The sequence below is a fragment of the Octopus sinensis genome, unplaced genomic scaffold (genome assembly GCF_006345805.1).
Source record: "Octopus sinensis unplaced genomic scaffold, ASM634580v1 Contig10011, whole genome shotgun sequence".
NCBI classification, from domain to species: Eukaryota; Metazoa; Mollusca; class Cephalopoda; order Octopoda; family Octopodidae; genus Octopus; species Octopus sinensis.
Genome location: NW_021831987.1, coordinates 127,501 through 141,030, shown reverse-complemented (window position 1 = coordinate 141,030; position 13,530 = coordinate 127,501).

The following is a 13,530-nucleotide window of genomic DNA, read 5'->3' as shown; positions in this document are numbered from 1 at the left end:
GTTTTGCCAGCTGAGTGGATTGGAGCAGCGTGAAATAAAGTGTCTTGCACAAGGACACACGCAACACCAGGTATCGAACTCACGACCTCAGCATCGTGACCCGAATACCCTAAGCCATGCGCCTTCACTTAGCACAAGGAAAGCTGAAGTTTACATTATGTACCATCGTTGTTGTTGTTGTTGTTAAGCAACAAGAGGAGTAAGGTGATTAGGTGATGGTCTAGGGCTTAGGAGCAGGAGACCCCAGACCTTGGAAAAAAAAACTTTGGTCGTCTTGTTGTAGTCGAGGGCTCTTCGTTGACGCCCGACACCACTGGGAGGTGGCCCTCGAAGTTGCTGGAAATGGAGATCTCCAGGTCCAAATTCTTGAACGGCTTATGTACCGTCTGGAGAAGTATGGCTCTTGCGAAGTAAATTTCAGCACAGTTGATTGAAAAACCGTAACATGTTGTAATGAAGAATCTCGCTTAAGGAGGCAACACGGGATTATCGAGACGAAAAATTCTAGACCAGAGACTGACGTCTTCCTTAATCACTGAACCATTGTCACCGATCTGTTTTATTATAGACACAGACATATTACCAGAACATCAGACTCTCACTCCAGCAGTGAAGTATATCATGTTGCAGCGCTGCAATATTTAGGCCAAAACTTAACGGCAAGTTTTATGTAGCGCAATCATGGCTTGAAAGGTACCCATTCTACTAATAATTCTATTATACACCAATTCCTCTGATAAATATTCTCTTTAACATCTTATTTCCAGATTTCGTTTTCGCTGTTGCTCGCAGTTTTCGGGAATTAAAATTCCTAAATACCAATCCGTTGTAAAAAACATAACAAAACAACAAAAATACAAACGAACAAACAAACAAACAACTTGTCTGGTAAAGACCTAGACAGCGCCGCCAGTGGGAGGAGTAGAGTACCTTGTTATTCTAGGTTTGTTTGGATTGTTGTGCATGCAAGGAATTACATTTATGTTCCGGTTATCTTTTACTCCAAACCTCATTAATTTCAATGAGTCTCTACAGTGACAACAATGCGATGTACTTGTTGCAGTTTTCATTAATAGACTGCATTATCATTTGACGCTGCACCCTTGACGCAGTTGTTGCATGGCGGGTAATTAAGCAGGAGCTCAATCACAAAGAACAGATGTTCGCTCTGGTGCCTGACTCTATTAACAGAAATAGTACAGCGGATAAGATGTTTCGTAGTACTTTAGAATGACTGTTATATTTACATTAGAGAGAGAGAGAGAAGGAAGGAAGGAAGAAAGGAAGGAGGTTCACTGTGCAATACTTTGATTGAACAAATGCCGAGTCGTTAATAGCAATCTGTGGGTGGCCGATTAAAAAGTCCTTTCTATAATATGCACAATGCCAGCAATTTTTTGTGTTGGATCGGGAGGGGGGTAGTCGATTACATCGACTACACTGATGCTTATTTTATCTATTTCTTTACTACCGACAAGGGGCTAAACACAGAGAGGACAAACAAGGACAGACAAACGGATTAAGTCGATTATAACGACCCCAGTGCGTAACTGGTACTTATTTAATCGACCCCGAAAGGATGAAAGGCAAAGTCGACCTCGGCGGAATTTGAACTCACAACGTAGCGGCAGACGAAATACCTATTTCTTTATTACACACAAGGGGCTACATACAGAGGGGACAAACAAGGAGAGATAAGGGGATTAAGTCGATTATATCGACCCCAGTGCGTAACTGGTACTTATTTAATCGACCCCGAAAGGATGAAAGGCAAAGTCGACCTGGAAGGAATTTCAACTCAGAACGTAGAGGCAGACGAAATACCGCTAAGCATTTCGCCCTGCGCGCTAACGTTTCTGCCAGCTCGCAGCCTTATTTTATCGACTCTCAAAGGAAGTCGTACAATCGGGAATGGTTCGTAACTCGACACACGCACTGAGCTGTATTAAACACTAAGGGACTTTATACTTTCAAGCTAAGTTCATTTAGACTTAAATAGCTAATCGTCGTCTCGGGTAGTTGTTACATATAATTAACGACCGTAATTTTAATTGTTGCTGTTAAGCTATAGGTCATGCTTCATAGGCGTTGAGCTGACAGAAACGTTAGTCGTATTTCGTCTGCCGTTACGTTCAGAGTTCAAATTCCGCCGAGGTCGACTTTGCCTTTCATTCTTTCGGGGTCGATAAATTAAGTACCAGTTACGCACTGGTGTCGATATAATCGACTTAATCCGTTTGTTTGTCCTTGTTTGTCCCCTCTGTGTTTAGCCCCTTGTAGGTAGTAAAGAAACTTATAGGTCACGCTTAATGGAGCGGATCCTAAAATCAAAAGTGATTTAGCCGAGACCATCCCATCGAGGGGACAAACAAAGACAGACAAAGGGATTAAATCGATTGCGTAACTGGTACTTATTTATCGACCTCGAAAGGATGAAAGGCAAAGTCGACTTCGGCGGAATTTGAACTCAGAACGTAGCGGCAGACGAAATACGGCTACGCATTTCGCCCGGCGTGCTAACGTTTCTGCCAGCTCGCCGTCTGGCGATCATTTCTGCACCGTGCACAGGTACAAACAATGAGAATTTGATGGAGACGAATTCGCTAATGAGCGGCACAAACATTTGATCGCTCTAAACAAAGCATCTGTGCCGGTTATTCAGTAAAAAATTTCGGAAATCTCGTCTGTCGTTTCAAGACAGGAGTGTCCACCATTAGCCGATTGTCTATACTTCCTTAATGAGGAAAGCTGTGATATTGAGAGATATTTGCCTGCTATTTCATAGCATGTCAAGTATCTTCTACTATAGCTCCAGGCTGACGAATGACTTATGAGTAGATGGAAATTGCGAGGAAGCTCGGTCTTGATTTATTTATTGTAAGTTAGCGGTTCGGCAGAAGATACAATCAATACCAGACTTTAGAATGATAAGTAATGGTGCGACTAAACCCTTCTAAAATAGAACGTTTTATTCTTGCTTTCGGTGTTGGGACAAACCACTCACACACATACATTAATACACACACACACACACACACACGCGCGCGCATGCATGCATGCATGTATGTATGTATGTATGTATGTATGTATGTATGTATGTATGTATGTATGTATGTAAGTATGTATGTATGTATGTATGTATGTGTGTGTATGTATGTGTGTGTATATATGTATGTGTATGTATGTATGTATGTGTGTGTGTGTGTATGTATGTGTGTGTATGTATTACGAAGACGTTGTCAAACGGTGGTGGGGAACAAGCATAGACGGAAAGACACGCACACACACGCACGCACACACACACTGACACACACACAAACACACACGCACACACTCACACACACACACACACACGCACACACACATACACACATACACACATACTGATACACACACAGAGTTATATAACGGGCTTCTTTCAGTTTCCGTCTACCAAATCCACTCACAGCGCTTTGGTTGTTCCGAAGTTATATTAGAACAAACCTGTGCAAGGTGCCACGCAGTGGGTCTGAACCCGGAACCTGTAACTGGGCCGGTGGGTTGGCAGAATCGATAAAACGTTTTTTGTTACGATATTTTAGCTCTGAGTTTAAATTTCACCGATATAAATTCTCTCCTTCACTCTTTCGTGATCTACAGAATACAATACCAGTTATGCCCACGGGCATATGGTGTAGTGGTTGAGAGCGCGGGCTACTAACCCCAAGATTCCGACTTCAATTCCAGGCAGTGACCTGAATAATAATAATAATAATAATAATGATGATGATGATGATATGATGATGATGATGATGATGATGATGATGATATGATGATGATGATGATGATATGATGATGATGATGATGATGATGATAATAATAATAATAATAAAATAATAATAATAATAAACTGGACACGAAATGAACTGACCAAAATAGACAGGAAAACAAGAAAAATAATGACAGGATCTAGGATGCATCACCCAAAATCTGACATAGAAAGACTATATATACAACGTATAGAAGGTGGTAGAGGCCTTATACAGCTGGAAAACTACTATAAAATAACCACCATTGGACTGCAAAAATATCTACTTCAGAAGGAAGGAAAACTGATCCAGATAGCGGCAAAACACGAGCAAAACAAAAAACTGTTCTCAGTATTTAAGGAAGCTGACAAATACAAACAAGAAATCATACCACCTAATAAACACGAAGAAGAAGAAGAAGAAGATGAAGAAACAACAAAAGCTATAAAAAAAAATTAAATCCAAACTATAAATAGAACAGCAACGAACCATGATAAAACGATGGCAAGAAAAGCCCCTTCATGGTAAATACTGGAGTAAACTAAACGCAAAAGAAATAGACAAAGAAAAATCCCAGCAATGGTTGAGAAGCTCAGGACTCAAAGCAGAAACAGAGGGATTTTTAATTGCAGCACAAGACCAAAGCCTCCCCACCAGAAATTACCAAAAACATGTAATGAAAAGAAATATTACAAGTAACTGCAGAATATGTGGAGATGGACAAGAAACAATAAATCATATTATCTCTAGCTGCCCAGTCCTGGCTAAGAAGGAATATATTCACAGACATGACAGAGTTGGAACTTACATACATTGGAAGCTATGCCAACATTATGGAATAACAACAGAAAAAAGATGGTATAGGCACACACCAGAAAAGGTCACAGAAAACGAGAAAGCAACCATACTCTGGGATATGCCGATACACACAGATAGAGAAATTAAGGCCAACAGACCAGATATAGTTGTCAGAGACCATGAAGAAAAAAAAATGCTTTCTAATTGATGTATCAGTACCGGCAGATGACAACGTGTCTCTAAAAGAAATGGAGAAACTCTCAAAATACAAAGACCTGGAAATAGAGGTAACTAGAATGTGGAATCTGAAAACAGAAACAATTCCTATCATAGTAGGTGCATTAGGCATGATAAAAAAATATTCAGACAAATACATACAAAAACACCAGGACTTACAAACACATATAACATGCAGAAAATTGCACTACTAGGCACTGCACACATCCTACGCAGAACACTTTCCATACAATAACCATCAGAGCATCACAACAAATCACAGCACATACCCAAGGCACACAGAGCTGCGCTCGGTAGTGAAGTGAAAGCACGCTATAAAAATAAAAATAAAACTACTGAATAATAATAATAATAATAATGCATTAGGCATGATAAAAAAATATTCAGACAAATACATAACAAAAACACCAGGACTTACAAACACATATAACATACAGAAAATTGCACTACTAGGCACTGCACACATCCTACGCAGAACACTTTCCATACAATAACCATCAGAGCATCACAACAAATCACAGCACATACCTAAGGCACACAGAGCTGCGCTCGGTAGTGAAGTGAAAGCACGCTATAAAAATAAAACTACTGAATAATAATATAATAATAATAATAATAATAATAATAATAATAATAATAATAATAATAATAATAGCATTGGAAAACTACCCTCAGAAGGAGAACTCAGGTTCGAAATTTCCCCAAGACACCTGATGAAAGTTGGGGGTTATATGAGCCGAAACGTTGTGTTAATAACAAACAAGATGAGGACAAATATCCGTCAAATGTAAATAATGTGAATAATGAATACCAGTTATGTACTGAGGACCATTTTATCAACTTTTCATTTACTTCTTTGTTTGAAAACCTTCTTAGTGCAAGTTTTTTTGGTCAAAGGGTAAAATCCCTTATCCTGCTTTATATCATTATTTTATTCGTTTAGTTTTTCCAGCTCGAGAGCTGTGGCCTTGCTGGGGCACTGCTGTGAGCCTTGCTATTAAGTGGGATAACCTAATATGTGGCATTTGGTGAATGAGGGAATTTGATGTTGCTGCCCTCAACTTTTAACTAGAGGAAATCCAGTTTTGAATTGATGGCAACTGCAACCACTCCATGAAGGTCTCTCAGGCTTTTTGAGAGGATATTCAAGAGCTGTGGGCCCTTGAAATCCAAAGCTGTATCCCGATAATAATGTTTGGATCCTTGGCACTATGCAGTGATGTCCTGTTCTGCTGTTTATGTAAATTTTTATGCCAATGTTTAGCACAAATCTCGCAGGATTTTCCAGGAGTATATCACTGCATTTCCTTCACGTCTTCATTCTAGGGAGTTGGCTCTTAACTTTTTCAGCCTTTTCCAGTTGCTGATATGTCGCATTGAGATATTCAATGACGAATTTGGTCATGAAACATGCATAATCCATGCAGAAGTGAATAAGAAATTATATTCAAGCGTCCTTTCCAGGGAGAGTAACATAACTTTTCTCATCAGTTTAACATCTACGAATTCTTGCAATAAATTCACTGAGGTTCTTAGACTGTGAAAAAAAAAAAAAAATAAAGATAGGAAAAATTAAACAAACGTTAATAAAAAAATGAGAAACAAAAGTTAGAAACATTCTTTAAATTTGAAGAATTCGTTAAATAAAAATCGTGATGAGATTAAACTTGTTAACAACAGATACACATGAGCAAATATTATTTTGAGAGTTTGGGAACACTTTCTTTCTTTCTTTCTTTCTTTCTTTCTTTACTTCTTTTTCTTTCTTGGTTCTGCCGTTCGCGTGTTTGTTTTCGAAACAGTTATTCTTAAGTGAACAGTCGCGGTGTTGGTAAGTGAACAGTCGTAGGCATTAATGAAATGCCGTAAACATAAATAATATTTCGACTCTCAGATAACAGATGGTGTCTACATTATGAGATTTAGGGACACTAATGGCTTCTAGAATGGTTAGATTCGGTCATAAAATTCTTCAGCACCCAACTGTGCTCACGCAAAACAATACATAAACACATACACACACACACATATATACACATATGCTGCTTGAATATATATGCGTTGTTTATACGCACACAGATACACATATAAATACACACATACATCAACATACATGTATATATAATACAAGCTTGGAAAGCGTCCATTGTTTGCTTTTATTCAACTGTTTATTAATGTTGCTGTTATTATTCTTATGTTGTTGATTTAGTTGCTGCCCTTGTTGTTGTTGTTGTTGTTGTTGTTTCCGTAGTAAGCTCGTTTACAGACCCCTTTTCGCCAATAATTTGTGTCTAAGAACATTTGTGGTGTTATATATTTATCCTAATTCTCTTAATAAAATTCGTGGTTACATTCACACACATGTATGCATGTATATCTGTGTGTGTATACATATACGAAATTGCATATGCATGCACGTATAAATATAAATATAAATATATATATATATATATAATATATATATATATATATATATATATATATATATATTACATACGCTTTATACAGCGCATGCACTCACAGAGATTCGCACATGATATGAACCCATTTCTAACATAATAAATGAAACAACATCATAAAAAGAATTATGAGAAGAAAGCAAATTTCACTTTAACCATTCCTGAAATCTTTGATCAAACTCTCCCAGTTATTATCAACATCGCAATAACTTCTTAAATTTAATATAAACAGGTTGGAGTTGAGCCTCCACAAATTGAAGTCTATTAGAAATATAAATTTCTGAGTTCGATTTTTGTAACCTTTTTAGATAGTAAATCTTCAATAAAAAGATATTCCTTTGAAGTTTGATGCGCCCATTGCCTAATTAATAATAGATATTTACTAATACAAACCAGCAAAATATCAATCAATCTTCTCTCAGAAGTATACCACAACTTTTTTAACTTATTTGATATCAAGCCGCTTGAGGTCACCATGAGTTGTATGATAAAATCTTTCCTTTTAAAGTAATTTAAATCAAACGTTTGCATTCAAATTTCACATAAATTTTTGTTACAAACTATAGCTTAAGTCATTTTACTAAATTCTTTATCATTTTAAAAGCTAATTGAAAAACGGCGGTGTATTTGCTCAGAAATATGGTAACAAAAGGGAGAACAAACCTGTTCCTAGTATAGGATTAAGTGGTATAACCTTGGCTTTTAATCATAAGTCTATTTAATCAGGGCCTCGCTTTGCAACGAGAAAAAGATTAAAGATAAACGATGCTGAAAATAAAATCGAAGAGGGTGACCGAATCGATTGTTCTGTCTAGCATTATTGAAGGTCTTGTGACTATTCAAGGAATCAACATTGTTTGTTTTTTTTTAAATAAATTTTTAATCTGTTAAGATAGATAAACGTGAAGATGCGAAGGAAGTTCTAATTAAATAATCTGCTCTTCAGCCGCTGCGAATTTTGATTAGAATCTCTGTAACATTTCTGGGCCAGTAGAGTCGACTGATAGACTTACAAACACGAAATACAAATCTTATCCGCATCTTTCATTTACTGTCTCTTTCAGCAACTTTTTTCATATGATGTGTCCTATCATCTTACTTCCGTTTCTGTCGTCTCGTGTGTTACTATTGTTCACTTCCGGTTTTCTTGCCTTCTACTTCACTTAAATTTTCCTCCATTGCCGTCAGCTTACCTGTCATGGCGATTTATTTCAGACACCGTTGACTGATGGTGTCACTGCTTTTAATTTCATTAGTAGCAACTCGAGCCACGGTTGGCTCACTTCCGCTTTCGCTGACTACTTGTTGTTGTGGTTGTGACAGTGGTGGTGGTGGTAGTGATGGCGGCGGCGATGACGAGTAGTTGTGATTGTTGTTGTGGTGGTGGTGGTGGCGGTGGTCGTGGTGGAGATAGTAGTTGTGATAGCGGCGGTGGTAATGTTGATAATGTGATGGTGGCGGTGAAGGCGATAGCTGTCTATGTTGCAGTAGTGGCGGTGGTGTTGATGGTAGTGGTAGTGGTGGTGAGTGTTGTTGTGGTTGTAGTTGTTGTGATGGTGGTGGCGGTGGTCGTGGTGGTGATAGTAGCTGTGATAGTGGTGGTGATAATGTTGATAATGAGATATTGGCGGTGATGGCGAGAGTTGTGAATGTTGCAGTAGCGGCGGCGGTGTTGATGGTAGTGGTAGTAGTGGTGAGTGTTGTTGTGTCGTAGTGATAGTGGTGGTGATTGTTGTTGCGGTAGTGGGTGATGCTTATGTTACTATGAAAACTTCAGATTCCTTTATCAGATGTTTCTATCTCCCCAAACTAACTTTCGTTTTCATTGTCTGCTTGTAGCTAAAGAAAACTTCCGGATATCTTGTCAGATCTATCTTTTCGAGTTTCCATTATACAATGTTACATGGATTGACTCCCGTCATTTTAGTTTCAAATGTTAACCCTGCATTTCAAAACAATAAGTTGTTTTATTATAACAGCCTCCATGTTTATAAAACATGACTTAATGTTATTTTTACGTCCAAAATCTTCCATCATTTTTACTCAGAACTAATATAGAATTACTCTTCATTACATTTGTTCTGTTTTGTTTTGAATTCGTCTGCCCTTTGGGTAAATATTATTGGAGAGCTAATTTCTTCAAGATAATTGCTTGCCGTTTTCTCGGGTTACTACGATGTTCAAGACGGCTCAATCTAATACTTTAAATAAATACGTCACGATTCCCACACATACTGTCGGCATTATACTTCCTACGAAACTACAAAATTCTTATTTGCTTGCCATTGTCATGAAACAGCAATAGAACCGTACAACCATTCGCTAAATGATGGGCATCGGCCCTAGTAAGTTGCTTATATAAAAGTTGTATTGGAAATTAAATTTATGAAACGAAACGAAATAGAATACATGCTGCCGCTCCAAGTCAGTGATTTTTTGATATCTACAATGAAAAAAAAAATGAAATAAAAGTCATGGTGACCTATGTTTGGTGTTTTATAAGTAAACAGCAGACGTTGTATCGTTCTAGGAGCTGGGTTCTAACTTCATATCTCAGATGTTTAAATACTTATTGTATTCCCCTGAATATACGCATGTGTAGGGTTTCCCTAAATTTGTCTCCCTTAACGTGAATTGAAACCATACAGTATCTATCTATATATCTGTCTGTCTATCTATCTACCAATCTATCTATCTATCTATCTATCTATCTATCTATCTATCTATCTATCTATCTATCTATCTATCTATCCTTCAAACGGGAAGGAAGAGCTATTTTCATCATCCTTGTGGCTATGGCGAAAGAATGTATCTGGTGGACGCGTCTGAAAGGATTGGAGACAAACACTTTCCTCTCTGGTCAATCTCTCATCAACTTCTTCAAGTACCACTTGAAAAGGAAAGTGAGAGTAGAGAGGCAAGTTTTGTCTAGCGAATGTTTTAAAAAAAGATGGGTGAATGTAGCAAGAATGGCACGTATGAATGACGAAGCCACCTTGAGCATAGTCCTGTGAACCCAGAAATCGAAAACAGAGAGTTGCTTATTTGCAAAAAAAAAAAAAAAAAAAAAAGAAATATAAAATGTGACTTCATTGACCGAGGTTACCGTGGTCTTTTCCGTAGGCTTTTCTTTCCACGGGTAAACCTCACCTGTCCTCCCCTTTACACTTCATATTGACATTTCTGTGATAACGATCCCTATTGATCAATTTTTTTTCCTCTCCCCCTTTTTTTTTTTTTTTTTAACCCCCCTTTTTTTGTCCTCTTTCTCTCCTTTTACGATCCCTTTTGATCGAAACTCCCCCTTCCTTTTTTTTTTTTTTTTTTTTTTTTTAAACCTTCAAAAGAAAAGCTCTACCTTGTAATTTGTTCTATCTGTGTGCAGCCCTGTGTGGCTATAAAGAAACTATCTATCTATCTATCTATCTATCTATCTATCTATCTATCTATCTATCTATCTATCTTTTTCCTCTCCCCCTTTTTTTTTTTAACACCCCCTTTCTTTCGTCCTCTTTCTCTCCTTTTACGATCCCTTTTGATCGAAACTCCCCCTTCCTTTTTTTTTTTTTTTTTTTTTTTTAAACCTTCAAAAGAAAAGCTCTACCTTGTAATTTGTTCTATCTGTGTGCAGCCCTGTGTGGCTAATAAAGAAACATATCTATCTATCTATCTATCTATCTATCTATCTATCTATCTATCTATCTATCTATCTATCTGTCTGTCTGTCTGTCTGTTTGTCTGTCTATCTATCTATCTATCTATCTATCTATCTATCTATCTATCTATCTATCTATCTATCTATCTATCTATCTATCTATCTATCTATCTGGGAAGGAAGAGCTATTTTCATCATCCTTGTGGCTATGGCGAAAGAATGTATCTGGTGGACGCGTCTGAAAGGATTGGAGACAAACACTTTCCTCTCTGGTCAATCTCTCATCAACTTCTTCAAGTACCACTTGAAAAGGAAAGTGAGAGTAGAGAGGCAAGTTTTGTCTAGCGAATGTTTTAAAAAAAGATGGGTGAATGTAGCAAGAATGGCACGTATGAATGACGAAGCCACCTTGAGCATAGTCCTGTGAACCCAGAAATCGAAAACAGAGAGTTGCTTATTTGCAAAAAAAAAAAAAAAAAAAAAAAGAAATATAAAATGTGACTTCATTGACCGAGGTTACCGTGGTCTTTTCCGTAGGCTTTTCTTTCCACGGGTAAACCTCACCTGTCCTCCCCTTTACACTTCATATTGACATTTCTGTGATAACGATCCCTATTGATCAATTTTTTTTCCTCTCCCCCTTTTTTTTTTTTTTTGTCCTCTTTCTCTCCTTTTACGATCCCTTTTGATCGAAACTCCCCCTTCCTTTTTTTTTTTTTTTTTTTTTTTTAAACCTTCAAAAGAAAAGCTCTACCTTGTAATTTGTTCTATCTGTGTGCAGCCCTGTGTGGCTAATAAAGAAACATATCTATCTATCTATCTATCTATCTATCTATCTATCTATCTATCTATCTATCTTAACACCCCCTTTCTTTTGTCCTCTTTCTCTCCTTTTACGATCCCTTTTGATCGAAACTCCCCCTTCCTTTTTTTTTTTTTTTTAAACCTTCAAAAGAAAAGCTCTACCTTGTAATTTGTTCTATCTGTGTGCAGCCCTGTGTGGCTAATAAAGAAACATATCTATCTATCTATCTATCTATCTATCTATCTATCTATCTATCTATCTATCTATCTATCTATCTATCTATCTGTCTGTCTGTCTGTCTGTCTGTCTGTCTATCTATCTATCTATCTATCTATCTATCTATCTATCTATCCATCCATCCATCCATCCATCCATCCATCCATCCATCTATCTTTCTATCTGTCTGTCTGTCTGTCTGTATGTCTATCTATCTGTCTGTCTGTTTTTCTGTCTGTCTAGCTATCTGTCTGAGAGAGAAACACATCTAGACAGACATATAGATAGATAGTCAAACAGGCAGAGATTGCCTCTGTCTGTCTGCCTGTCTGTCTGTTTATCTATCTATCTGTCTGTCCGTCTGTCTAGCTATCTTTCTTTCTCTCTACGTCTGGCTATCTGTCTTGTCAAACATAACCACTTATATATGTAAACAAATACATGACCACAAATATATTCATTCAGAGATTAATTTCTTTCACTCTTCCCAAAGACCGGGCAACGCTGAATGTCTCTCAGGGCAAGTCATTCATAGTTACTCTTACTCTTTTTACTCTTTTACTTGTTTCAGTCATTTGACTGCGGACATGCTGGAGCACCGCCTTTAGTCGAGCAAATCGAAACGAGGACTTATTCTTTGTAAGCCTAGTACTTATTCTATCGATCTCTTTTGCCGAACCGCTAAGTTACGAGGACGTAAACACACCAGCATCAGTTGTCAAGCGATGTTGGGGAAACAAACACAGACAGACAAACACACACACACACCACACACACACACACACACACACACACACCACACACACACACACACATACACACACACACACATATATATATATATATATATATATATATATATATATATACATACATACATATACATATATGCATATATATATACGACGGGGTTCTTTCAGTTTCCGTCTACCAAATCCACTCACAAAGCTTTAGTCGGCTCGAGGCTATAGTAGAAGACACTTGCCAAGGTGCCACGCAGTGAGACTGAACCCGGAACCATGCGGTTGGTAAGCAAGCTACTTACCACACAGCCACTCCTGCGCCATATGGTTATAAAAAAAAGCTACGACAATCTAAACCAATAGACTAGTGGGACATAACATCAAATATAATCTCGAGGTGAGCTGTTTTCGGAAACTAGCCTCAAGTATCAGGTTCAACTACTTCCATGTCACCCTTATTTTGTAAGTTATTCAGTAGCAGAGAGGAGATTCTCAGAACTGAGAAGGCCTTCATTTAATTCTATGATTGATTCAAGTGATGCTTAAACATTTGTTGTTGAAATGTTTCCAAGAAGCTGATGGCTGAGGAGGAAATCGAGAATCTTACCGAAGAGCTTGCAACAGAATCAATTCTGCTTGAGGTACCCTAAGACCAAGTGGTGAACTTAAGGTACCCTAAGACCTTATGTAGTAAACTTATAACAAAAGGCAAATAAAGCTTATATTATTGATACTCCCAACGAAATTTAATTCGCAACGAAATTAACGGAATTTAATTCACAACATTGTCTTTTAGCTTTCCTCACTAAACTGAGATTAAGTGCACAAT